This window comes from Carassius gibelio, chromosome A3 (genome assembly GCF_023724105.1).
Source record: "Carassius gibelio isolate Cgi1373 ecotype wild population from Czech Republic chromosome A3, carGib1.2-hapl.c, whole genome shotgun sequence".
Taxonomy (NCBI): Eukaryota; Metazoa; Chordata; class Actinopteri; order Cypriniformes; family Cyprinidae; genus Carassius; species Carassius gibelio.
In genome coordinates this window covers 15,368,600-15,388,565 of record NC_068373.1, presented here as the reverse complement: position 1 = coordinate 15,388,565, position 19,966 = coordinate 15,368,600, and the positions used below count along the sequence as shown (strand labels likewise).

General features: G+C 38.1%; 1 protein-coding gene and 1 long non-coding RNA gene across 4 annotated transcripts in view; both read left to right on the top strand.

Annotated features, from left to right (window-relative positions):
* Window positions 1–19,966, top strand: part of LOC127948715 (RNA binding protein fox-1 homolog 1-like) — a 252,507-nt gene that overhangs the window by 18,099 nt on the left and 214,442 nt on the right. The gene's annotated exons all lie outside the window — the stretch shown is intronic.
* Window positions 1,707–4,770, top strand: LOC127948830 (uncharacterized). Of its 2 annotated transcripts, none has more exons than XR_008152204.1 (4): window positions 1,707–1,924; window positions 3,320–3,488; window positions 3,768–3,921; window positions 4,137–4,770. It is a non-coding gene; the product is annotated as an uncharacterized LOC127948830 (long non-coding RNA). The 2 variants fall into 2 exon arrangements; XR_008152203.1 differs by having other exon boundaries at window positions 1,707–3,224.

The window sequence follows — 19,966 nt, the reverse complement described above, 5'->3', positions numbered from 1 at the left end:
GAGGTATTATTTGAGCGTTCCTATTTTCAGCAACAGAGGCGAGTGTTTAGTATTCAGACAATCAGGGACATTCTTATGGGCTTGAGGTGCTCCCTTCCTGCTCGGTGAAGGATCAGATAAATGAATAGTGCAGAAAATGTAAATATATGCATCTCGAATGGAAAACCTTGAAGAAAATGAGCGCAGCGGTCAGTTCACGATGCATCACACAATGCTTTTTCCTGTTAACTTTACAGCTGCAGACTCAACTTAAACAACCCCGAACGAAAGGACATGAGCGCATGCTTTTGCCCCAGGGCAGGACGCTTCATGTGGATGGGGTGTCTTGCTTTGCTCAAGAACACTGGAATTACAGCGCGTGCTATTTCAACAACCCTGGGCGAAAAAACTGAACAAAAACAATCGTCACATGTCAATAGCCAAAAATACAGAGTGAGAAATCTGAGCGTCTGATAAAAGGAACGATTTTCTCTTTCATTTCGAAATCCCAAGGAGGGACGGCTTTGGTGACAAAGTGTATAGGTAGTGTGTGAGAAAACCAGTCCATCTCGGAGTCTGTCAGCCGCGCTGTCTCCACGAGAGTGTGATGACTATGCTAGGGGAAGGCTAACCTTTGCGAGTTCGGTGCTGTTCTGGAGAGAAGTCAAAGAACTGACACCTTCTGGAGAGGGAGGGTGTGTGTCAACATGTGCGTGTTTATGTCAGTGTGTGTTTTCCAAAGGGGCGTTTTTGCATTTTCTTGAATCTAATAGGTTCGGGCATATTTTGACAGCAAGTTAATTCCAACCAATACATTATTAAATGAAGCTACACATGGTAAAGTAGGTCAAAGTGGGGGAATAAACAGCCAGAAGTCAAAGGTATAATTTGATATTGTAAATATACTTCACAATGCACTTTTGAAAATAAAGGTCCCAAAAGGGGGTTTTGGGTTCCCATAGAACCGTTCAATGAACATTTCATAAAATAACCATTTTGTTTTTTTTGTGTATGTGTGAAGAACATAAAAAATGTTAAAGAACATTTTTCCTCTATAAAGAACCTTTTGTGCTATGGAAAGTTTAAGTTTCTGACTATAGGTGTCTATAAAGAACATTTATTTGTAATTAATAATTGCTTTTTGCTTTTGTGCCCAGACAAGATTCTTATCCAAATTTTTAGCCGGATTCATAATGGATATGTACACACCTTTTTAGCATTTTGCAGTCTTCAGATAATTGCTGTTCTTGAAACCAAGTGAAACCCAACAAACAGCTTTGATAGAGGCCAATATTATGAAGTTTTGCAGAATTTTATGCAGAACATATCCCAGATTGAGCATTATCATCAAACATTTTTAAATTAGTCTGATTTATTGTAGAACCATGTTTTTTTTTTCTTTCTTTATTCTCCTTTGTATTCATGTATGTATACACCTTTTATTTTTCAGAAATATATTTATACATTTTATTCATATCATTTAGACTGTCAAAATGTATTTATTTATTGTCAAAAAAATATTTTCTTTTGTATTTCTTATTGAATTATTTTTGATATTTGTTATAAAATGTATCCCATTATATTGTTTATTCATTTTTTTGCTATGTAAATTACATATTTTATCCTTAATAAATTGGTGTATATACAGTAAGTAACGTAAATCAATATAATTCTGTGACAACGATTGCACACAGGATGTGTGTTTAAACACAAGCACATACACACACTGTAATGAATTGCTGTAAAAATTACAGCATTATTTTACAGCCGCGGACTGTTTTTTAATAATACAGCATATTGCTGTAAACTGCAATGCATTCTGGGGTCACGTGTAGGTCTGACTCAAATTTACAGAATTTTGCTGTAAATTTCAAATCTTCGGAGCCGCATCGTCAACGGTCGAGGAGATTAACGTTAAAGACAAGAGGAGTGATTCACAACTGTGGTAAGTGACTTCAGTTTTTTATATTTCTTGTTTGGTAGTTTATAGTATATGAATGCATCTACATTCGCGGATTATATTGGTAACCCCAGATTCAAGCATCATCCGTCCGCGGGGCGCGAGGCAGAATTGCGCGGGGTTTCAGTAGCGCGGTCGCGGTAGGATTTCACACATCCCCCGGCGCGCAGCCATGGACAGAAAATCTCTGGAATCCTTCGTTATGAATGACATGTTTCAGTGCTAATAGTTTATATTCACTGTAACTTAGTGTTTATCAGCACACTTCGTCGTGATTATTTTATGATGTAAAACAACTTTGCACATGCAGTCATCTGTTAACACGGGCGCCGAAATAAAACGCGTTTCTAAAGCCTCGCGGTCAGTCAGGGTCGCTCACGGAGGATGTGTGTGTCATATAAATTCTCAGTGGTGCTTTTCTAAGAGGTTAACGTAACCAGTGAGATGTAGATTTTTTTTGAGCATTTGCTAACTTCAGGTAACGTTAATGTGAAAACTTTAACAAATCTGTTTGATATAAAGTCTGCTTTGTATAGTTAGCCTAATTTATTACCTTAGGGCGACCAAATACGTTTTCCTTGAAATTATTAAATATGCTATTTATATATATGTGTCTATATTTATGTCGGCCGGCAAATCTTGTGTGTATTTTGGCACAGGGTGCACAAATGCTCCTTATCAGTGCGGTGACACTTGAACAAATGAACTGATCATGCGCGACACTGACCAATAAACAAACGAGTTGTTTTATTGCGTCTATGACTTGAATCTTATCATCAGTTGTAGTGATGGGAAGTTCGGATCATTTTACCGAATCGGACTTTTGAGTCTCGTTCAGCAAAATGAACGAATCTTTTTTCGAGTCATTTCAAATGAACGAACAACCAGAAGGTTCAGGAAGAAAAAAAACAAAATGCTTGCAGTCTGTTTCACATTAGGAGGCATTTTGCTGCATAATCGATCCACCACAAACCATATGCAACTATGGAAGCTCAACTTCCATTAAATGGACTGAAAACGCTCAAGTAACGTTATAGGTCTCAAAACGCTTGCTCTGCGCCAGTGGATACACACCATAGACAGTAAAAGAAATATGTGCATGTCACAGACTGTCTGGGCATGCACTTCCGCGTTTCAGAGATCCGCCTTTTACTTTCCGTCAACATTACATTAATTAACGTTTAGAAAATTTATTTTTGACATTTGTGAATCAGTTCAGAATCGTCTGCTTATGCATTGCGATACATTTAAGAATCACATTTTTATCCCACCCCTACTAAATATAGTATGTAATGTAAATGTAAAAATCTGAAATACAAAAAAAAAAAAAAAAAAAAATGGTATAGGTATTAATTACTATTGTGATATTGATTGTTTTAGGAGACACTTTGACAAGTGGGCACTGGATGCTGAGTATTGAAGGCGAGGTAGTGTGTGAGGGCACTCAGCCCAGTTTCCTGTCCGGCCTTGCCACTCTGTTTGCTGCTTATTACTAGTTTAATCTTGAGTATCAGGAGGAAGCAGTGTGTACCTTGGAGTTCATTCAAAGGTAATGGTTGAATTCTAACAACTTCAGAACCAGCATTTTATAGATAAGTTATATCAGAACATTCCTTTTAATAATGTTATGTTATCAGTGTTATTTCTGTTGATGCCTTTAAAACAATGTGTCTTAACTCGAGAAGAGAATATATTTGTCTCCCTATTTAACACCAGCAAGCTATTGAGTTAAATATGTTTTTTTTTTATTATTAGTGGACATCTCCAACTTTCTTGGAGGTCCTAAAACCGCTCTTAATTACATATTGTCTGTTTCATGACCCTTTAGGTGCTTTGTGGGCATAAATCCAGAGAGAGGACCCAAAGCCAAGGGAAAAGTGCCATCGAAATAAAAACAGGACAAGTGATACAGAAGAAAATGTGTGGCAGTCAACCCACATGTTGCCACTCTTCTGTGCAAATTCCAATGGAATTTCTGAAATGTAAGGATACACACACACCAAGATTGCGTCTTCCTTTTATTGTTCTCTATCTGCCTTTGACTGTACCTCTCATCCCTCTGTCTCTCTCTGACTGTACCTCTCATCCCTGTATCTGTCTCTGACTGTATCTGTCCTCCCCCTATTTGTTTCTGAAAGTATTATGTTTTGTAATATATCTAATGTATTGTCCTCTTTACTCTTTTCAATATTTCTAGTCACACTTTGAATCCTGGGATGGAACTTCATCTGGAGCATAATTGTTATTTGGTTGATTTTTATCTGTTTGATGGAAAGTTTGTATGACTTCTGCAAGTGCGCGGCTCCTTCCGGTCAGTCATGCATCACTTTTTTTTGTATGACTTGTTTGGCAATATTGGTCTATTCCTTAATGATGATAGCTATCTGAAAATGTCTTTGTGGTTTTTAAAGGATTAGTTCACCCAAAAATGAAAATTAAGTCAATAATTACTTATGTCGTTTCACACCCGTAAGATCTTCGTTCATCCTCACAACACACATTAAGATGTGGCTCAGTGAAGCGTGCATTTCTAGCAAGATCATTTCTTTTTTTCAATGCCCAGAAAGCCTCTAAAACATTTAAAACAATTCATGTGACTACAGTTGTTCAACCTAAATATTATAAAGCGACGAGAATACTTTTTTTGCCAACCCCCCCCCCCCCCCCACCCCCATCTCCCAAAACAACGATTTTATTCAACTATATCTAGTGATGGGCGATCTCAAAACACTGCTTCATGAAGCTTAGAAGCTTTACGAATCTTTTGTTTCAAATCATTTGCTCAGAACGTGTATCAAACTGCAAAAGTCACACGAACCATTGAAATCAAAACACTTATGACGTAACGAAGCCTCATTTACTGAAATCATGTGACTTTGGCAGTTTGAAATGCTCTGATTTGAACTGAAAGATTAATAAAGCTTTGAAGCTTCATGAAGCAGTGTCATCCATCACGAGATACTGTTGAATAGTCATTATTTAGTTTTTTGGCACACAAAAAGTATTTTCATTGCTTCATTACACTAAGGTTGAATCACTGTAGTCACATAAACTGTTTTAAATATGTTTTTAGTACCTTTCTGGGCATTGGAAAGGGAAATGATCTTGCTAGCAATGTAGGCATCACTGGGCCATCAGGTTTTATGAAAAATATCTTAATGTGTGTTGTGAAGATGAACAAAGGTTTTAAGGGTGTGGAATGACATGAGGGTGAGAAATGACAGAATTTTCACTTTTGGGTGAACTGTTTTGATATGACCATGTTGGTCATGTTTCGGTTATAACGCAGTTTGAATATTTCTTTGTGTCAAGGTCCATGATGGCCATTATGTTCCAAGTAATAAAAAAGAAATCATGCCAAAATTTCATATCCATTTAAAAAAAAATGAAATAATTTTAAAATAAATAAAAATGAGTTCAAAATAATATACTTTTTATGTCATTTTTTTATGTAAATTTGAAAGTGATTTATAACATTTTGACCTGTTTTTTTTAGATTTTAAAAATGTTATTTTTTTATATTTTTTTGGTGAATTAAGTTATGCATTCTATAACACTTTATGCAGTTAAAGTTAAGTCAGCAATAGGGAAAATATATTGTATGCTATCATTTTACATACTTTAAATATAGCAAATACACATATGCTTTTTTTCAAAGAATTGCTTTGCACAGTAAACTACTTGAAAGTGTGCATTTGCTATTTAAATAATTGTTAAATGCCATATACAATGTATTAAAAATGCAGTATATAATATATTTTTTTGTAAAAATGCAGTATACAAAATATAAAAAAATTACTGTAAATTTTACAGTAAAATACTGGCAGCAGGGTTGCCAGCCAGTTACTGTAAATTTTACAGTAGTCTTACTGTAATTTAATTTACAGAATTTTACTGTAATTGAGAATACAGGAAAAATCTGTAAATTAAATTACAGTACGACTACTGTAAAATTTACAGTACCTGGCTGGCAACCCTGCTGCCAGTATTTTACTGTAAAATTTACAGTAATTTTTTAACAGTGCAGTGAATGAGACCCAATAAGTCTACAGTAACTTTCAAGCATTAATGAACCTTTTATGTCATTTTACATGACTGTTTAACCATGATGAACACAGAAAATGAGACATTAGCCATTGACAGACCATGTATTAGTGTGACACTGTGGGGTCTTTGAGAGGAGCCGGTGTTCGTCATGGTCACTCGCTGCTTCTGAGGAAGCCTTTTGTGTGCCAGTGTGGAGAGCTGTGCATCTGCAGACACTGTGCTCTCCGTGCCTGCTGCACGACTGCGGGCCGCTTCTTTGTGCCTGGAAACATGGTGCTGTGGTGGATACCTGAACCGCCGCCAGCTTCGACTCCTCTGCTGGCTCCTCAGACATCTCCACCATCTGCTGAAGGGGATGTACAAATTGGATGTTGGCAGAGACATCAAGGGTGTACCAACCTGACCCGAAGATGCATCCAAAATGACATGCTTTTTGCCCTATGCCGCACCAGTGGCTTGATATCACTACAGAAACAGTATCTTCAATAATATTTTTTCAGTTTTCACCTTGTAGTTGTCTGTCTAATCTTCAAACACTAAGAATTGCCAGTCACCATTGCATTCTCGCTTATTTTGGAGAGCTCACTTGACAGTTGATGATACATGGCAAGATCTGTGTAAATGTACTTTAAAAAATGTCTACTTCGTGGAGGGAAAAACTAACAGCATAGAGGTTTGGAACAACACGTGTCTGAGTGAATGATGATAGAATGTTGACTTTTGAGTGAACTATTCGGTTCCACCGTTGTTTGTACTGTTGCGATGACGGTTGCTTCCACCCTTTCACGGTTCTATCACGGCCATTACAGCTCCACCGGTGATTGCTTGTCCCGTTCCTCTGACTTTTATTTGTTCTGCCTTGGTTATCTTTTTTTAATCTCCCCTGTCACTTTCATCCCTGTGGAGGAGTGAGCGGGTTTCTAGATAAAGGGAATGTTTCGTTTTCAGATGAGGAGGGCAAAAAGAAGCCCTCTGCATCGTGATGCATACCACAAATGCGTTCGAGGCGTGATTTGTGTTCAGATGTGCGATGTGCGCTTATTGCTTGTGGCTCAAACTGCATTATTTAGTTCTTCAAAACTCGTGTTCAAATCGACATTTAAACCTTCAACAGACATTAGTGCCACTGGTTGTGTTATAGAGCTGACTTTAAATGGATATTTCAGCTAAAAAGGAACATTTTGTCATCATTCAATAATCTTTGTGTTATTCCAAATGAGATTTAGCAGAATGCGTAAGTTGCTCTTTGTACACAGCATTAGAGAGGTTGAGGACTAGAAATATTATGCTGTTTGTATGGAGAAATGAGCTTGAAGCTTCTGCTAAATACAGTATCTGCTTTTGTTTTCCAAATAAGGAGAAAGTGATACAGGTTTGGAATGATATGAAGGTGAGTAAATGATGACAGATTTTTTTTTTTTTTTTTTTTTTGGCGAACTGTCCCATTTAGATGACTTACAGTTTCATATAAGCGGAATACGCAAAATGTTAATGTGTTATTTCAGATTCCTGGGCTAATTTGGAGACTGATTCTCTAAACTGGATTCCCTGTCCTTTGACAAAGATTGTTCTGTGAGTCTCAGCCAAAACATGAAATTCTTGAAAACAGTCGCTGTCAGCTTGTTTCTCATTCGTCCTGTCCTTCTCCCTGATGAACCACAGTCTGCTTTGTTGATGGCAGTGCACTCTGGGTTGGAGACTTTAATGTGTCATTTTGATGATAAAGGTGGTTAAACAATCATCAGTTATTTCATTCGAAGCAAAGCCGATGAGCAAACACAGGGCGTTTTCTCATTATGTGATATGAATTGACTGAGAGCTGAGATGAGGTGTGGAGCAGCCGAGGGTAGTGCTTTCTTTGTTATCACTGCCATCTCCTGGTCCGTAGTGATCACTTTTGGGGCTGAGCCTCTCTCCTTCGTCCTACCTAAGACTAAGCTGAAAGGAGAGAAACTGAAAACCCTGCAGGAAGATGAGCCGGATTCCAAATGTAGCGCAGACAACTACGCAGTTTGAGCAATTTTGCTGAATTTTCTGGGTTACCGATGAGTATGGCTGCGCTAACATAAAAAAATACCATTTTGCACCATAATAATATTATGGCTTTCATGATTATTCTCATTTCGCTAGTTGATATGAAACACTTTTGAAAAATCCACATGTCCTGCGGTATTTTCAACAGCGTTTAGCTAATTAGTTTGTAATTATGCATGCAGTTTTAATGATCTCATATTAATTGAGAGACTGCATGGAATATTTGTCATTTTAAACATTCGTTTGCCACACTGCAAGGCCATTTGAACTACAGAACTACAGAAACCTAAAAGAAACAACGAACAGTTACTAGACCTACAATAACCTCTTTCTCTTGTCTTTTAATGTGCATTTTAACCTAAAAATGTGACATCGAATCATACGTCTTGAATCCCCTTCAAAATGCAAGCGGAAACAGTCATGTCACACTTGCTTATAGTTTCTGTGAGTCTGTGGGCGAAGCATCAGTTTCAGGGTGTTTTGCAAGAATTTTGGCTGATACGTGAACACTTCAAGTGAACTCAGACCATCTGAGATGTCCGCAGTGCCAGCATGGTTTGTTTATAATGTGCTGTGAACACAAAGCAGTCTGGGTTCACTTAATTTGTTACTTTTGATATATATACTCAATATGTTACACAAAGCTCATGACACGGTTAGTTCCTAGAAAAATAGAAATCAAATGCAATCTATCCATGACTAGTTGACAGAGAGCCAACACACAGACCAGGGCCAGAAGAAATCATCTAGTTGACTAGTCAGTGCAATCTTTCAGTAATACCACTCTTTTTGAATATTTACCATGAAAATACTTTATTAATGTACAACGTTAATATATGTCGATGAATATGGCAGCCAATCAGCCACTTACAAAAACATGGTTACTACCACTGTTTTTGGACTGTGAACATTTTGAACATGTTTCATACCAAAAATACCTAATGTATCAATTCAACCACTTCGTATAATAAAAATAGTCATTCAGTCAGTGTACCATGTTACTACCACAGTTTTGGATTTCAACAATATTATGTATATAAATGTAAATTTATAACAATGTTTTGTGATCCGGTGAGTCTTAATAGCTGCGAGCAAACAAAGCAGCTCTGTTGTAGTCATCAGTGCTGCGTCTTCAAAACACTCCACTCCATCTGTTGTCAACAAGTTGATTAATTAAAAGGAAAACATTCTGTTTTATGCAAATCAGTCAACAAATCAGTCACATGTCATCCATATGCATTTTAGTTTCCAAGTCTGTGCGCCCCTTCTGCCCCTGCTGGAGGACTTTATTGACACTAACCCTTCGGGAACACAATGTCAGCTCTCTTATAACCACGCGTTTGATTCCAACATTGGAATTGTGGGCACGGAAAGCATCAAAGCTGCCCTCTCCTGTATTTGCACAGTTTTTAAGCTGATTCGAATCGCAAGGGCCGAGCGGTAAAATGCAGTGAAATTACTGCTTGCTGACTTGAAGTGGAAAGCATGTCAGGATGTTAATGGCGTGGTGTGTAATGCTGCGACAATTGATATTCCAGCACGCTCAGGCAGGTTAAACGTGTTAACAGCCGAGCTCTTGCTGCCTGAGCGACCTGCAATAACATTGCTTACAAACAAGTGTTCATTAGTAGCACTGGGGTCAGAAAGGTCCTCATTGGATTTCAGCAGTGGAATGAAAGTTGCAGGAATGTAGCTATGCTATTATAAATCGCTCCTGTGTTGTCTTAATTTATCTGTTTATTCATTTGCTTAGAAATGCTACCAGGAACTCATTTAAAACACACACACACAGCAGCCTTTTGCCAGCGTGAGAAAGATATTCCGGTTGACTAATGCCCACCTGCCTCTTTCAGGAACCCAAAGCTGAGAGTAGCAGCTGCTTAAATAAGGACATCAGCACTGAGAGTAAAAGATGGAAGCTGTACCTTTGTGTGTTCATTTCCTTTAATCTCTGCGGTTTGCCGCTGTGGATTAAAAACCAGGAGGACTGGAAGTGCTTGATAGACTGTAGACCTCCCAAATCCTGACAGGGAAGAGTGTTTGACAGAAATTTGTTGAAATCTTGCCCAAAGCGTAACTGTAGCCTGGGAAATAGAAGAGCAAATGAGGACCCATAAAGATTGTTGATGGTTTTTGTGTGTGTGTGTGTGTGTGTGTGTGTGTGTGTGTGTGTAGTATAATGGAAATAATGTAAGACTTTGCATTTGATCTACCGAAAACACTTTAGTCTCACAGATCCAGATTGAATTCCACATTCTCTGTGTGTGTGTTGTAAAGCAACCTCTGCTGTGGATTTTATGCTTTTCATTTTCCACGGTGGTGGTAGTGGTGGTGTTAAATTGCGTTACTATTTCCCAGGCAATAAAGGAGAGAGCGCTCTTGAATCCTGACAGGATTTACTTGGAAGTGACGAGGGGATGTCAATTGAGAGATAGTTATTGGCGCAGAAAATCTTCTGCTCGGCCAAGATGGCGTAAACGTGATGGAGAGCTGCGAGTCTCAGAGCTCAGCTCGGGATCAGAAGTGATGTGAAGACATGCCAATATTGACAATGTTGACTGGTTAACATTTTAGTCAATGGAGGTTTAATTTGTCTTTAAAATGACAAGAGAGATTGAGTGGAAAGCGAGCTGTGCCACCACCTTTTACTACAAGTCTACTCTTGGTGACTGACTATGGCTTTATAAACAATATCAAGGGAGGAAAAACTGCCAAATGTCAGGGACTCTACACATTGCCTATACGTAAAGGGACAGTTCACCTAAGCAGTAAACTTCTGCCATTATTTTCTCTCTTTCATGTTGTTCCAAACCTGTCTGGCGTTTATATACAGTATAGGTTGAAAGGATCTTGTGCAGCATTTCCATTGAATAATACATACAAACGTCTGTTTCTCACATTGAAGTGCTTAGTAGAGTTGGAATATATTCATATACAGGCTAGTTTAAGATACTTTAATAGACGCGATTATATATTCACTTCCATTACATGGAAAAGTGCAGCTTTATCATTCTACATCTTTCTTGTTTGACTGAAAGCCAAGTGGGTTTGGAATGACACGAGAGTGAGTAAAAGGCTTTTTCATTTTTGTCTGAATGTCTTTGTTTGTGTCTTCCATTGTCAAGAAAAACAGATTCCTTCTCAAAGCAACATGATGTGGGCTGTCGTATTGACGGCATTGTCAGATACAGCCATTGTTTTCAAGGTCATGTACAAGCATGTTTGCTCTATCCAACACTGTATTATAAATGTTAAGACAATTAGAGGGAGCCTGCGTAATTAATTAATTATCTAATTAATGTTGTTACTAAGGTAATTAAATGATAAAGGCCCATTTTTGACACCCAGGTTATCCTTTGTCACTGTAGATAAGATGCTCCATTGTTATTGTCTGTAGTGAGGTGATGAGAACAGTGCTATTGAGTATATCATAACAGACGGGAAATGATATGGAAGCGCCATATGTACAAAATATGAAATGGCTGGCAAAACCCATAGCACAGAGCTTGAAAGACCTGGGGCATGTAGGCATTTTGGGAGCACACCGCACCTCTGACAGATTCATCTTAGTGCTGCTTGAGAGGCACTAGGGGGAACTGCATGAAAAGTGATTATGCCGATGTAGCTTGGAGCTCCATATTTCATATCCTGCAGATTAATAAGACACGAGGCAATATGTTTCTCTGAAAATGCGGCCTTGAAGCCCGCATGGGGTCCGCTGACCATACTGACCTGCAAACATGACTGGATCAGAACACAAGGACCTGAGTGAGTGTGATACTGTATGCATGATAACATGGAGCAATTTGTGGCATTTTTAATCTTATTTTCATTTTTTTTTACTTTTGAACACCATTTTAATACACTTTCATGTAGTTCATGTTTAAAAGGATTTAGCTGTTGACCTCCGACATCCATTACATTAATCAATAGCGAGTGGATAAGCCAGTCACTTTAACTTGGTGTTGAATACTCTCAATATCAGTTACAGGGTTTAGGGTTTCAAAACACTGAAGTCTACTCTCTTGCTGTTTGTGAACTCTACATAGTGTGGGTTGCACCGAAGGGTAATGCTGCTACTGTGATCTGTACTTGACCTGCACGGTTTGTTCTGGAAAAAAAAATGAATTGAGATTTCTCTAAATAACCAGTGCTGGTAGTTTTTATGGAGGAAAAAAAATATTATTGGATCCAAAGTATATACCTCACTATTTATTTATCAGATAGATAGATAGATAGACAGACAGACAGACAGACAGACAGACAGATGTTCTAAGTTAAATAGATGAAATCTACATAATTACTAAACTAGAAAGTGTAGAGTTTCTGAATTCCTCAGTCCTCAGGTGGGCTTGCACGCAGTTCTTAAACAACCATTAGCATCACACTCACTCGCAGCCTGTGATAAGATGTCGCAGAACCCCGGCAGATAAGCAAATGATGTGAGGAAGTTCTTCACAACAGGTGGATTAAGTGGAGAGAGGGGATGAAGAAGGGATGATGCAGGATAAGTACTGCGGAAGGAGATGAAAGAGCCCCATTTGAAGTGTCAGCAAGACATCAGAGCAGACCTGGGAGAATTGTTAAACTGCCTTTATTTTAGCAAGAGCCCCCCCACCCCTGTGGGGGGAAGAGAGAGAATGAGAATCTACCAGGAGCATTGCTTGATGAGCGGAGTGTGTTGAAAGGAAGTGCTGAAGAAAGAGAGGGAGCGAGTCGAACGTCACTGTTGTCTTTGAAGTCTAGGGCTCGACTTCAAGATGGTACAGAGTGAATTCTGATGGTGTCAGTGGCACTCTGGGTAAAGGAAAAGAGGGCAGCCCAGTTATTTATTTAACGTCTTTTTTTGCATTTCTATAGCTGCTTCTCTACAGATACCAAAAGGGATTATGCTAATGGAGTACAATCCATTAGAAAAGAGGAAGTCATGGTAGTTATCGGAGAAAAAGAAAGCGAGAGAGAGGCTGTTTTTAGCAGTCTGCTCAGAGCTTCACTATCAGCATGACTCCGTAGCTCTGTACACCATCAGATGGCACTATAGGATAAATTTGAGAGCGGCTCCTGCTGCTCTCTGCGTGAGGACCGAGAGGGAGACTGCACTGTGGAGAAACCGACAAGAACAGATGAATTATAAACCCATAAGCTCTCTGCAGCAAAAAAAAAATCTTGTCAGAAGAAGGCGTTTGCTCTGTTTGTGCGCTTTTGATCCGCCGAGGTCTTGCCTCATGGATTACACTCTTTCTTTGGGAAAGCCTGCATTCACGTCATGCGGTGCAGTCATTTCATAAAGTGGGGAAATGTAGCAGTCTGAAATTGTTGTATGAGATGTTGTGAAGCTCAGTTATGAAATTCTCAGGCCATTCTTTTGTTGGACTCGTGTATGTAGCTGGTTTATTGTCAGTGAATTTCTTTAAACAGTGACTAGTGTGTTTGCTTTTTTATCTTGTGAGTTTAATTTATAGTTTATCATTAATTTTTTTTTTTTTTTTAATTATGAAATTTATTTAATTAAATGAAGGCCTTTGTGCTATATTTGCCCAGAGTAAGAATGAAATAAGATCAGACCAATATTTCCTCTGTAACTGAGCCGCTTATTTTAAAGCAACATTTGCACATTTCTAACATGAATGTGTTTCCAGAAGTCATTCAGGGATTGTAAAAGGCATTGTAATTGTTCTGCCTTCACTGATACATTTTTTTTGTCCAAATTATAAAACCGGATCACATTATTTATTGAGAAGACCATCCCAGAATGCGCTGCAATCAGCTCATCAAAAAAAAAAAAAAAAAAGTTGACGATAAATAAATGATAAGCATGTACAGTATTTCATTCAATAGTAAAAACAAATAAAATAAAAATGCTTAAAAAATAAAAAGTTATTGTTTTACTCAATATCTCTGTGTGGTATTTGTGCATTATTGCATGTAGAAGATTGCACTGTTAGCTTAGCAACATGCTAATACCAAGAACTTGTATTAATTGTGGGCTGATTTGTAACCTGCTGTCTACTGTAAGTTGTTATAAATCAGTTACTTATAAGGTTTCATTGACTATTAGCATACTATCTTAATAGGCATCACTAGGTTTTGAACAGATAATCTTAGTAATTAGATTTACCAGTGACCGTGTCAGTGTGAACTTGCCCTCGTTCGAAAAAAAGTGCACTCTCGATGTGCTTTGCTCTTTGGCTGCTTTTAGCCTGTGCTTTTTTCCTTTTACACCCACAAATGCACATTTAGGCCATAAATCCACTCCATCTATACATAATGCAGGAGCTGCAACTCTGCGCAAGAGGCCTGTGAGAGGAGCTCTCGTCTGAGGCAGGTCCTCAGCTCCAACCTGAGCAGCAGGCACGCACTCTTTTCAGCTCACTCCCTTCTGAAAGTAAGACATGAGGTAGAGACAAATTCACATCACATACCAACCTCTGGAATGATCATACCTTTACCAGTTATTTTCAGCAGCAGACTCTGCCTCTGGTGGTTTCGACTTGGTGCTTTGGTCTTATCCAGAGTATCAGTGCTTTGCTTGACATCAGGGGTGTAGCAACCATTAAAATCTTTTACAAATGTTGTTCTCTCCCACTTCTTGTGCAGTAATCATTGTATTCTAACAGCTTAATTTTACTTCAATTGAAATGTTATGGAAGAAATTGTACAAAAAAAAATATATATATATATATATATATATATATACAAGCAGAGGATAACAAGCAGAGGATTTCTGCATCATGCATTGCATCCATATATAAAAAAATATATATTTTTCTTCCCCAGTTGCATTTTATAATTATACAATAAAGCTTGGATTATAACTATACATTTATAAAAAAAACTATACAAATAAATACACTTATGAATACAGTTAATAATTGATAATTATATGATGATGTTTGATTTAAAAATGGTCAATATTTCCCTATATGTGGCAGTTTTAATTTTTCATTTTATTTTAATAATTTCAGTGAAGTAACATTATTTCATGGAATTTCTTATATAAACTAAAATGTTGTGATCACATGGCCTGATGAATTGTGTTGGCAATATTCGACTTTAGTGCAAATGGTCACTTTAATCATTTTGAATTTTTTGAATGTCTTTTTGGAAATATTTATGAATGAATTGGACTAGATTGGATGAAATCTTTATAGGAAAAATATTTACAACGTTACAAATAAGGCTAGTGCCCACTTACTGTATCTGATTTTCAGTAAATCGTTAATGATTACAGTTGCATTCTGACTATGGGAAAATTATATTATATGATAATATTCATGGGCCAGGCTGATTAGGGTTTTTTTTTCTATTAAAAATAAAAGCTGTGAGTGATTTGTCATGCTATATTAAGTCAACTTTTTGCAAACCAAAGAAATATAAACCGAGAATATTGATGCCACCATTCATAATACATAAATTGGTCTGCTAATATTTCTATTACATTGTAGCATGAGATCCCCTGCGTAATTAGAGCCCCTGATACTGCCAAGCTGTTTAGTTGCTGTTTTGCTCTTCACAATGCATATTTAATTCAGGACCTCTTTGGTGGATTTGCACGTCTTCCCACGAATGCTTCAGATGAATATTGCATGGTGAGCTGTACAGCCATATCTGCAGCATTCATTATGAACCACACCAAAATGTTTCACTCAACCACAAATTACTCATTACAAAGATAATAAACCTAATTTCATCGCATTCTTTCTGAAATGATGTATTGATTTACTCTAAACGCCCACATTCAGCCAAATTCTCCATGCATGTTGACTGGGTCTTGTTGACCAGCACCAGCTGTTCTGGGCCATGCCCAGTGCTAATAGAGGAATCAAACAGAGAACTAGTATTTGATAAGGTTTTATGCAAACACGGGTCCAGGTTGTACTTGTGCGAAGGGAGAACCTAATAACCCCGTTTTCCTTTGGGTGATAAGAAAAGAGAAATGGTGTTAAATGTCAGAAATATCATGAGGAATAGAAGATCTGAAGCATTGCTAAATGAAAACCTCTGGCCGGTGGCGCTGTGAGGCAGAGAGAGCTGCCGGTGTGGTCGGGCTCCGAGCAGTAATTTCTCACCAGGCGCGCAAAGCATTCTATTATGTCTGGCCAGTGCGAAACACACACATACACAGTAATACTGGAGGAGAGTGAAAATAAAGCTAGTGAAGCACCCAGAACAACACTTTTCTTACTCTCTATTGTTGTCTGGAGGCGAAAAAAACACAAAGATTAATGTGCGGGATCTATGTGACTGAGATTGTTGTGAACAAAAGGCCCCCCTGAGCCAAGAGCGAGCCATCAATAGAGATCAGGATCATTGGAAAGACCACTCGGAGCAGGGAGCCAATTAACCCGGGCCTCGAAACTACCCCACAGAGCTCTGCTTGTTCCTGGTGTCCATATAACCACCTCAAACTGCTGTTTTGAAATGCCTGAAATGTGGTGCTAATCGTGTAATTCCATTGACCCAAAAATCTCATCATTGCAACTATTCTGGGAAACAGAAAATATGTTTCAACAGTTTTTGCACATATACAATGAACGTCAATAAGGTCCCAAACAACATTGGACATTGACTTTTATTGTATTTATATTATCCAATCATCATCTTTTGTGTTCAACTGCAGAAAGAATGTCATATAGGTTTGGAATGACTTTAGAATGAGTAAATGATGAACTATCCCTTAAAGTCTTTCTTCCAATTTCATTAACAAAGTACAGTGCCTAAGTTTCTGGTCTTGGCAGTGTACAGTCTTCTTAGTGCTTTGCTTGTTATCTACTGTAATGCTCAAGGTCAAGGTTCACAGGCAGCCAGCAATCGCTCCGGTAACCGTGTTCTGGTTTAAGTGCCAGCACACGTCTCTCCTTGAAAGTAACCACTTTTTCAATTACTCTGCCATCAGCTAGCTGTGTTGCAGATAATGGCAGGGTCTATAGCCCAGGCTAGCAACTAAATGTCAACTAAACAGAGCCGGTGTGCTATCAGCAGTTAAACAACTCTGCCAAAAAACAGACACTTGTGTGATACAATATAGCGTCAGGTGGAAAAATCCCTGAGGACGAGACTGCCAAACCGAGCATTGACTCTCGCTCTGAGAACTTATTGTTGGGTGATGTAAATGCATCTTCAACAACAACGACAAAAAATATTTATTGTCTTTTACTATTCAGCAGTGCTGGCCTCGGGAAAAGGTCTTTTGGTGTGTTTCTTTCGCTTACTGATTACCAACGGCGCCCTCAGGATGCTAGTGAACTTCACGTAATTACAACTTGCAAGCAAGTCGCTCAATACACCAAATCAAAATTTGCGCAGCTTCTGTCTCGAACCTTTAAAAATAGATGGTCTCCAAACAATGTCAGGCAAAAGTCCATTTTTAAAAGGATATGCAACCACACTTGTAGGGAGCGTTGAAAAGCTTAATCCATGCTGCTGTGGCCTGTTCCTCCACACCCATTATTTTATTCCTCAGCAAATGAGCATGGACAGGAGGGTAATGAATTATACCCTCCAGTGAAATGGGTGGATTTTCTATTTGCTAGACACTTCCTTCCCCTTTAACTCTTTCATCTGATGGAGAGTGGACTTTCGGCGGTGGGTGGAGGGGGCGAGCACCTGACTGATGGTGGGCCATAGAAGACAATCAGAGAAGAGCGAGAACCATCTGTCTCTACCGAGATGAGATGGGCCTGCCAGCTGCAGTGTAAAACATAGCCCATATAAGCAGCGGTCCAAGCCCTAAAATTGGAATCGAGGTGCACTTTTGAAAACTGTATTGCATTGCATCAGGCAATACAGCCAAAATCAATACACCCCCCCAGTGCTGGAATTGGGCTCGAGCGACAATCACCCGAGCCGCTTTCAGAGAGACATTTTCAGACAATGCCTTTTTCACGTTTCGCAATCAGTCCGGCAGGAGCGGGAATGGGTGGCAGAAGCCGAGTAAAGCATTTTCCTTTTGTCTGGCATTCAGCTTCAGTCAACGACCAACAAGCCCCGTCAGAACAGCCACAAGTTGACTTACAACTCAACCCCATTTATAGTCTACTGTGGTGAAACTGCTAGTCCCTACCTTCCATCTCAAGGCGCTACCTCTGCAAGACTATATATATGAGCTGTACAATAGTAATTTAGATCATGCGATCACAGAATTGCTGTCAATATAAAGGAATGGGCTTTGAGTATGTTTGGGCTGATGCCGTGCACCTGAGCTCCATCAGTGGTGTAGATGAGAATGGAGCGTTAGTTTCCCAACGGTGGTGGAGCCAGGGGCTCTCGGCGGGTTTCTCCACCACTGCTTTTATTAGAGAAAAGTTATAGAGAGCACTGCAGCAGTGCAGCATGGCTGAGGCAACTCATTCCACGAGCTGCTGTCCTGCAGTCTCCTGGGAAGTCCTTTGGCAATGGGTTCCAAAGGGGATTTTTTTATGTTTTCCTCCTGCAATTCCTCCCATGGTTTAAATTAATTTGTTTTTTATGAATCATTCCTGTGTGTGTTTGAATGTACACAGCTCTAGCTGGCGCTAAATAAAGAAATTAGGTAATTTTATTCAGCACAGTAAACGGTTAAAACTACATCACAGTGCCACTGGTTGATTTGATAACTTGTCTATCATACTGTAGCCTATGTGACATTATTAAGTTGTATTTTTATGTATAATATAATAATTATATTATATTACACAAAATGCAATATAATATGCATAACTATGTTTTCAGAGGTGTATAAAGACCTAACTTGATGAGCCATTATGTTTCAATTACTTTAGATCGAGCAATTTCTTACCCTTACACGGTAGTCGCCAAGATGTTTCTACAGTAGCCCTAAATGGACAAACTTCTCTACAGAGTGCATTTAGTAACTTTGTTGTTATTGCGAATAAAACAATGACACAATGATGAACAAGTACATTAACATTAGCAATAACATCAATTTATTTAATAAAGTAAATATAATTCCTTAATTTACCTTTGTAAAGAAATATCATTGCACTCTGCTGTCTTCACCGAAAACATATTTACCGGTGGAGGCCACTGTAGCTTCTGTAACGAAGGGGTTGGGGGGGAGGGGGGGGGGGGTGAGCCATTGGTTGATGCCACCGCTAGATGCCGCAAAAATTTACACAATGCACCTTTAAGTTTTTTTTTTATTATTTATTTATTTTTTTCAACAAGGATGCATTAAATTGGTCGAATGTGACAGTAAATAGTTTTACATTTGTCAAAAAAAAAAATATAATGTTTCAAGTAAATGTTGTTCTGTTGTATTTTATATATTTTTTTATAAATATCGGTTACATGGATTTCACAAAAAATATTAAGCTACATAACTGACACTGATAATAATGATAAATGTTTCTAGAGCAGTAAATCAGCATATTAGAATGATTTCAGAAGGATCATGTGACTGAAGACTGGAATAATGATGCTGAATATAAATATAAACATTTCCTGTAAAACTTTTTGGTTGCACTTTATTTTACAGTACGTGTACTAACATGTACTTATAGTGTACTTACAGTGTATTTACCTAAGAAAGTTCTGGTAATACAAGGTAACTACATGGGGTAGGGTTAGGTTTAGGGGTAGGTTCAGGGTTAGTACCTAGTTATTACATAGTTATTGTAATTACTATAATACGTACATAGTATGTACATGAGGAACAGGACTGTAAAATAAAGTGCTACCAACTTTTTTATTTTTTGTAATAATAATACTTTTACTGTTTTTATAATAAACTATTTCTGTTTTTGCTGTGTTTTGATACTAGAAATTGCTTCTTTAAATAAATAAAAAATATTAACTGAACAAGACCCCAGACTTTAGTACTACATTTGGAATGATAGTTTTATGATTATTTCAAATGAATTACAGATCAATATTCAATATTTAGTGCACACATGAAAAAGAATCAAGCCATTTTAACAAAAAAGCAGCTTAGTTCCTCTTAATGCA